Raw genomic sequence first — 9,681 nt, forward strand, 5'->3', positions numbered from 1 at the left:
CCTGAAATATATGGTCATCCAAAAAGCCTCACTAGGAATACGAGGAGGCAATCTGGAGAAAACATTACTTAAACTTAAGTGTAAATGGATTTATCGTTTAAATTCTGTAAAACCAAATGGCATGAATGATTTCAATAATTATTTTGTATATCTGTAAGTGAGGTACTGTATCACTTATATTAAAAATCCTTTCCTTTTATCACTTTTATAACTCATGGCTCAGACCATGATCCACCTATACTCACCAAGATTTAATTAATCTCACAAATTTAATCTTGTGGCAATTATATCCTTCACTTGATTATTTAATTTACAATGTTATATATACGAAAATCATCATACGCTTAAAAACTCACTGTGTTAATCTATACACACTAAGATATGTATGTTTCACGTTTTGTTTCCCCCCCCCCCCTTTTTCTTTGTTCACTTTCAATATGTATTACTTTTGAGCACTCAATAGTACACTTCACACATCTATGTCATCACATTCATCACGATACCCACAGTCACTACTTATATACATAAGATACAAGTGATCTGCACAGCAATCATTCAACTAAATTGCCATTCAGAACACTGAGAGTATCCATTTTGAGTACAATCTAGCATACTATCTGATACAAGTACACCAAGAATTTACCTGGGAATTAAAACTAGTGCCCAATAGTAAGAAAATATGGTTATCTTCTACACATATATGCTAATAATATATACCCTATCATATTTGCGCAGAAAGTAATATTTACATCATCAAAAATCATCTCTAATATCTATGCACTTTCCAACAAATAGTGGCGCTATCGACGCAATGTCCTGTAGAATCGGCAATAGGATGCTGTTCTATCCCCTATTTAATAAGCGGATCAGTAAATGGATACATATTTTAATTAGATTATCCCTAATAGGGGGAATACTATAAAACTTCACTAATATGTATATGATAGAACACATAATATGCAGTATTGCCCAATCAGAGGGCTACACATTGCGGTCCGGCACGCCCCTTATGACTAATATAAACATATGGGAAGTTTATCCTCCTATCGAGCTGACCCTATGACTAACACTCTGGCACGCCTCCTATGATTAAACATAAACATATGGGAAGTTCAGCATTCAATTGAGTCGATCAATCATATTCCTTTATATTAGCGATAAAAGCAAGTTGTTGACAAATGTAAAAAGGGCTATTCTGTGCTCCGATATATATTGTTATGCCTCTATATGTGTCATTGTTTAGATCTGGGAATGAATGAGGCTGACAGTGATTCAGCTAAACAGCAGCCGCCTGGTACAACTCTTTTGTGAAGTAGACATTGGGGACGCATTAAGTTAAATTTATCTGCCTATGATATACGACCGTGCTCGGCAGTAAATGTTCTATACCGTCTATCAAGATGTCAGATATTCGGCTTAGTATAACAGCAGAACATATGTTCAATGCAATCATCCAATGAGAACTATACTAGCGATGCAAATATAAACAAATACGCCCATTTCAGACGTAACACTGACGTCGAGAACCACTACCCCCTACCCTACCCTATTCCCAGTCACTTCTGTGATTGACATATGCATAATCCAATAACAATTTGACCTTTGGCAATTAGGCATACCCACTCAAATACCGGAGGAGGGTCTCAAAGACTCATAAATATGAAATTTTGCAGCGGCTCCACACCCCTCTGAGGAAGCGTTTTTTGTGAAACGTACGTCAGGGGTCCTCTGGGATAAGCTTTGTCTTTCCCTTCTTTTTAACTTGCTCACCCTTGTTGGTCTGGTAAATTGCAGCTTTAAAACTTGGTAAAATTTAAACTTAAACTAGCCCTCGGATTGTAAGGGCTTAGCCTATATTTATAATTCTGCTGCAAGATACCTTTGATGCTGATTTCAGATTAATTTAAAAAATATAGCTCAACTTGGGTGCAGTGTTTTTAATTTTTAGCTCTTGCTAAATGTATGTGTGGTTAAATATATTGATTTAATAAACTTTAGTGTATGAATGGATAAGAAAAATTTTTTTTCTAACTAAATACAAATCTAGCTCTGATTCTCATAGGGCACAAACGGTGGAATTTTTCTCACAGATTTAAGTTACCTATCCTTATTTGTAAGTCTATTTACAATTACTTGTTAGTTGTACCTTGCTCTTAACTTTAAATCTGTGGCAGGAGGTATTAGTGGTTAGGAGATTATAAAACTCAAATTGGGCTATTCGCCCTTAACCACTAATCTCTTGTTTATAATACACTCTGCCCTACCCCCACCCACTCTCACTTTTGATTGGTGTCTACATTTAGCCACCAATCAGCAAGCGCAACCCAAGTGCTGAACCAAAAATGGGCCGGCTCCTAATGCTTTTATTCTTGCTTTTCAAATGAAGAAAGCAAGAGAACAAAGAAAAATTGACAATAGGAGTAAATTAGAAAGTTGCTTAAAACTGCATGCTCTATCTGAATCATGAAAGAAAACATTTGGGTTTAGTGTCCTTTTAATAGTGACAATTTCAATCAACAAAAATGCTCTCTCACCATTGTATCTGGTCATATCCCATCCAGTAGTCACACACATGTGCCCATCAGTATAAGCTTTTCCAGGTTTAGCCAGGCAAACTGCAGAGACAGTCTTACGAAAAACAGCAGGAGTGGCAAGCTGAATCAGGGCAATATCATATTCAAATTTGCCGTAGTTCCATTCAGGGTGCTGGTAGACCTTTAAAATTTATATTTTATATATAATGAATTGACTGACACGTCATGAAATTTTGGGGTACAAAATATAATTTGGGGGTGCTAAGAAAAGATGTCAATGATAATAACGATAACCAACATTTCTTGTTGGACATTGTCAAGTCATTATATTTTCAGTGCCTAGCAGCCTGTTTATACACTAATCCCCCTATCATGCATATTTCTGCAAAAGTGCAGCCTTAGGGGCCGAATTATCTTTGTGCGGGTGGACATGATCTGCTGTAGCCAACGCTGTTAGCATTTATCATTGCACAAGCAGTTCTCGTGAAATGCTTATGCAATACCGCCCCCTGCAGATTCCCGGCCAATCGGCCACTAGCAGGGCGTGTCAATCATCCGATTATATCTGATTGTTATGATTGCGGTCCGCCGCCTCAGAGGTGGCGAACGAGTTAAGGAGCAGCGGTCTTAAAACCGCTGCTTCTGAACTCCTGTTTCCGGCGAGCCTAAAACTGCATTTGGGGGTTGATAAATCGGCCCCTTAGAATATACAGGGCCAGATTACAAGTGGAGCACAAATGTTTGCGCACAAGCTATACGGAGTTTATCGCGGGGTTTGCACTTGTCGGGTTTAGGGCTGGTATTACGAGTTTAGATGCTGCTATCTTTATTTTTTAATAAAATACACTATACTGTATTTTGGTGGTATTTGGTGCACATTTATAAAATTAACCAGATATTTGATCTCTGGTTAATTTTATAAGTGCTGAGCACTTGTAATGGCTGGTTAATCTGTTCCAATCAGCCAATAGAATGCCAGCTCAATCCTATTGGCTGATTGCATCAGCCAATAGGATTGTTTACCCTTTTATTCAGAGCAATCAGAATTCAAGGGACGGCATCTTCAAGAGGATTAGAAAGAAGAGGATGTTCCGAGCGGGATGTCTTGAAGATGGAGCCGCTCCGCGTTGGAAGGATGAAGATAGAAGATGCCGTCTGGATGAAGACTTCTGCCTGCCTGGAGGACGACTTCTTGCCGCTTGGATGAAGACTTCTCCCGGCTTCGTTGAGGACTTCTGCCCGTTTGGATGAAGACTTCTCCCGGCTTGATGAGGATGGATGTCCGGTCTTCAAAAACTGAAGACCGGATCTTCGGGGGTTAGTGTTAGGTTTTATAAAGGGTTTATTGGGTGGGTTTTATTTTTAGATTAGGGGTTTGGGCAACAAAAAAGAGCTAAATGCCCTTTTAAGGGCAATGCCCATCCAAATGCCCTTTTCAGGGCAATGGGGAGCTTAGGTTTTTTAGATAGGATTGTGAGTTTTACTGTTGGGGGTTGTTTGTATTTTTTTTTTTACAGTTAAAAGAGCTGATTTCTTTGGGGCAATGCCCCGCAAAAGGCCCTTTTAAGGGCTATTGGCAGTTTAGTTTAGGCTAGAGTTTTTTTATTGAGGGGGGGGGGGGTATTTTGATAGGGCTATTAGATTAGGTGTAATTAGTTTAAATATTTGATAATTTCTTTTTTATTTTGAGTAATTTAGTGTTTATTTTTTTTGTAATTTAATTAATTGTATTTAATTAATGTAATTTATTTAATTTTAGTGTAATGTTAGGTGTTAGTGTAAGACAAGTTAAGGTAACTTTGTATTTATTTTAACTAGGTAGCTAGTAAATAGTTAATAACTATTTAGTAACTAGTCTACCTAGTTAAAATAAATACAAACTTATCTGTGAAAAAAATAAAACCTAAGCTAGCTACAATGTAACTATTAGCTATATTGTAGCAAGCTTAGGGTTTATTTTATAGGTAAGTATTTAGTTTTAAATAGGAATTATTTAGTTAATGATAGTAATTTTTATTTAGATTTATTTTAATTATATTAAAGTTAGGGGTGTTAGGGTTAGGATTAGATTTAGGTTTAGGGGTTAATATATTTATTTAGTGTTAGTGATGTGGGAGGCCAGAGGTTTAGGGGTTAATAACTTTAGTATAGTGGTGGCAGCGACGTTGGGGGCGGCAGAATAGGGGTTAATATGTGTAAGTAGGTGGCGGGGACATTGGGGCGGCAGATTAGGGGTTAATAAGTGTAGGTGGGTGGCTGCGATATTGGGGGCGGCAGATTAGGGGTTAATAACTGTAATGTAGGTGGTGGCAATGCTAGGGGCAGCAGATTAGGGGTTAATAAGTATAATGTAGGTGTTGGCGATGTCGGGGGCGGCAGATTAGAGGTGTCTAGACTCAGGGTTTATGTTAGGGTGTTAGGTGTAAACATACATTTTCTTTCCCCATAGGAATCAATGGGGCTGCGTTACGGAGCTTTACGCTCCTTTATTGCAGGTGTTAGATTTTTTTTTAGCCGGCTCTCCCCATTGATGTCTATGGGGAAATTGTGCACAAGCACGTAAAACCAGCTCAAAGCAGTGCTGGTATTTGTGTGCTGTATGCTGCCATATTGCTGCCATATTGCCTGCTAACGCCGGGTTTTTGCAAACCTGTAATAGCAGCGCTATTAAAGCTGAGCGGTGGAAATAACTTGCAAGTTATTACCGAGCCGCTCATAACGCAAAACTTGTAATCTGGCTGATAAATACTTATGTACACACATATACATAGATATATGCATACATACACATGTTTAGACATACAGGGAGTGCAGAATTATTAGGCAAGTTGTATTTTTGAGGATTAATTTTATTATTGAACAACCACCATGTTCTCAATGAACCCAAAAAACTCATTAATATCAAAGCTGAATAGTTTTGGAAGTAGTTTTTAGTTTGTTTTTAGTTATAGCTATTTTAGGGGGATATCTGTGTGTGCAGGTGACTATTACTGTGCATAATTATTAGGCAACTTAACAAAAAACAAATATATACCCATTTCAATTATTTATTTTTACCAGTAAAACCAATATAACATCTCAACATTCACAAATATACATTTCTGACATTCAAAAACAAAACAAAAACAAATCAGTGACCAATATAGCCACCTTTCTTTGCAAGGACACTCAAAAGCCTGCCATCCATGGATTCTGTCAGTGTTTTGATCTGTTCACCATCAACATTGCGTGCAGCAGCAACCACAGCCTCCCAGACACTGTTCAGAGAGGTGTACTGTTTTCCCTCCTTGCAAATCTCACATTTGATGATGGACCACAGGTTCTCAATGGGGTTCAGATCAGGTGAACAAGGAGGCCATGTCATTAGATTTTCTTCTTTTATACCCATTCTTGCCAGCCACGCTGTGGAGTACTTGGACGCGTGTGATGGAGCATTGTCCTGCATGAAAATCATGTTTTTCTTGAAGGATGCAGACTTCTTCCTGTACCACTGCTTGAAGAAGGTGTCTTCCAGAAACTGGCAGTAGGACTGGGAGTTGAGCTTGACTCCATCCTCAACCCGAAAAGGCCCCACAAGCTCATCTTTGATGATACCAGCCCAAACCAGTACTCCACCTCCACCTTGCTGGCGTCTGAGTCGGACTGGAGCTCTCTGCCCTTTACCAATCCAGCCACAGGCCCATCCATCTGGCCCATCAAGACTCACTCTCATTTCATCAGTCCATAAAACCTTAGAAAAATCAGTCTTGAGATATTTCTTGGCCCAGTCTTGACGTTTCAGCTTGTGTGTCTTGTTCAGTGGTGGTCGTCTTTCAGCCTTTCTTACCTTGGCCATGTCTCTGAGTATTGCACACATTGTGCTTTTGGGCACTCCAGTGATGTTGCAGCTCTGAAATATGGCCAAACTGGTGGCAAGTGGCATCTTGGCAGCTGCACGCTTGAATTTTCTCAGTTCATGGGCAGTTATTTTGCGCCTTGGTTTTTCCACACGCTTCTTGCGACCCTGTTGACTATTTTGAATGTACAGTATACAGTATATAGGTCTAAATATGTGTATATACATGTCTATATATGTGTATACATAATATATGTATACATGTGTATTTATGTGTTTATATGTGTAAATATGTATGTGTACACATACATTCATATATACACATTGAAACACATATGTACACATATAAAATACACTTTTAAACCCTTCCCAGTCGAATACCATTAAACATACAATATTATTTGTATTTATTTTTAATTGATTTAATGTGTTTTGATTAGAAACACTTAAAATTCCTATGTTCACTTCTTCATATATATCTGTATATACAATATATATCTATATTTGTATTTATTTATATAGATATATGGGTATAGGTATACATTTCACTAAAAATATTCAGAGTAACTAAGCCCCCCTGCCCCTCCCCCCTGGACAGAGAAACACTGCTGCTGCTGGTGGGAGGAGCTGGAGAACAGTCTGGTTAGAGGGATAGTGTGATCTTCTAGTAATGGGTAGTAACACTTCCTGCAATACACTAAATGCAAGCCTGTCAGAGGTCCTGCTGTGTATTTACCCCACACTGTGTGGAACACATGATGCTTACATTTTTCTGTGGTTATTTATTGCCCCTCAGCAGAAATAGGACAATTACAATTAAGTTGGTGAGTCTCAGGCCCCAAGGCAACCATTCAACTCTTCATTGTTTTTAATTTTCTTTCATTAACCAAACTGTTAATACAGTTTGTGTATAAAACAATATTAATTGTGAGGGGGTGGAAGTTTTGGTGATTTCCCACACTTTTTTTGTAGGACTTGACCCTGGATCAACATATGAGTGCTGTATTGATATTTAGTTGTAATTAGGGGTGTGCGCGCCATATATTCATACGTATGTTACACTGTTCTGCTGTAACTGTTTTGTAGCATTATTTTGTAAGAGAGTTTAGGAATATGTTTGGTATAAGTAATATTACAATAAAAAAAATTCTCCACAACATATAAAATGCAATAATAAATACAGCTTACTCTAGCAATACTCAGATGCTGGGTGACTTCAGCATTCACGTTTGAATCATACTCTCCCAAAACCACTGTGTCAGTGTACCTGCAGAAATGAAGAATGGCGTGAGAAGGTGCTAGTAATATGACAGCAAATGTGCTAAATTAGCAGAATTATTATTATCTATATTGGGAATGTTCAAACATACTCTACAGAACTCTATATTGTGTGCCTTTGTCATTCCCTTTTATTCATCAGTACTTGAAACTCTGAAACTGATACAACATTCAATACTGTTAGTAAAAAAATATATTTACAAGTCGGGTTAATGCCTCTCTATTAAGGGATATAGATAATTCTACACCTTATACACTATGGACTAGATTACAAGTGGCGTGCTAACGTTAGCACACAATATGAATATCTTGGGTGAGTTAATTTGCATTCATATTGCAAGTCGAAAGTATACACAAGAGGGTAATCACATTTAACACGTACCAGGATAGCATGGATGAAGGACTTGTGTAAAGGTTTAGGGACAGTGTTCCATGTTTTGTGTGCAGCCCAGCAGTGAAAAAGTTAGGGCTAGATTACAAGTGGAGCACTAAATTATCGTGCTCCTGCAAACGGGCTAATTTATCAGCCATTGCAAGTGGCTTGTTATTGCTATCGCAAGATTGAGGTAGCAATTAGCGCTTATAAAATTAATTAGAGATCCGATCTCTGGTTAGTTTTATAAATCTGCCCCAAATGGCCCCAAAATACTGTCTAGTGTAGTTTATTAAAAAATAAAGATGGCAGCATCTTTATGTTTTAATAAATTTAGTGCACTAGGAGTTCCGGGGGAGGTGTCAGACAGCAAGTCACGCTGCTTTGACCAGAGAGCACCCCAGCCCTGAGCCGTTGGTGGAGGACATATCGACTTTGCGCCAGGTAGCCTGAGTGACCCAGGCAAACAAGGGCAAGAGCAAAGAGCCACCGGTTCTCCACATGCGTTATTGGAACCATGTTGTATGCAACGGAGAGCAGTCCCATCGGCACTTTGTTTTTGGGGACCGTCTGACAACAAGTTCTTCTAACTTCCTGTTTTTTCCCCCCTCCCACCAGTGCTGCATGAGGGGGATCACCATACCACACAGCGCGGAGAAGACGTGTGGGCTAGGCACAATCTGGAGGATCATCCTTGGCAGGTCCATCCCCGAATAAACTCCAGCTCTCACACACAGGCTAAACACCGGCATCTATCGGAAATCTACCTCTCATCGTCTCTCTGGCGGCTAAGTGAGAGAGGCTGTGAACTCCTTGCAGCAGCGCTGTTCAGCGCATTACTTGCCAGAGCTCTTTACAAGCCGTCATTACTCTGAGCTTACAAGAAGCTATAATTGGCTCCTCCATTTTTAAGCTGACAATCCCCAAAGGGCCCAGTGCCATCTCTTAAGAGCGACATCAAGGAACATTGCAGATAAACTCCCAGACTCCAAGTCAACTATCATTGGGACACTGGGTTACACCAACATACTCCAGGCTGAGCTTACTTAAAACTGTGAGTAGTGAATAACGCTTTTTTTTATCTACCCCCTTAGTTACACACATGTTAAAATTAGACCAGATTGAAAATTTTCAGGGTCCAGTGTATTTATAAGAGAAACACTAAGAATCTCAAGTACACGGCTAACTGTAAAGGAACTGTATATAAATCTATGGCTCATTACTTATGAACTCTGCCTCTGGAGAAAGGGAACCAGGAGGAGGAAATCACATGAACATTTGAGTGGTGGTCTTTTGCCCTTTACTGTCCTGTATCTAAGGGACACCTTCCTGCAATATAGATAGCTTACCTTAACAGATTTTTGTCTTTTATTTCTCAAGAATTTATTGATCTATAACAGAACTTCCGCTTAGAAAATGTCTTTCAATGCCTTGGGAAGCTAATACCACCTAAACAGGTTACATTGTTTATTTTATAATGCTGAAAATTAATTTTCCTATTACTACAAACAAGAGATATTTCAAATGATACTGCAGCTTCAGTTTAGCATAACGTTTCATAACTAACTGTATTGTCTCCTCTAAATACCCAAGAGATAATATATATATTTTCATAGCTCCTTACTTGCTGTTTCGTCACTCCACCCTAATTATTCTACTGT

This window comes from Bombina bombina, chromosome 1 (assembly GCF_027579735.1).
Source record: "Bombina bombina isolate aBomBom1 chromosome 1, aBomBom1.pri, whole genome shotgun sequence".
NCBI lineage: Eukaryota > Metazoa > Chordata > Amphibia > Anura > Bombinatoridae > Bombina > Bombina bombina.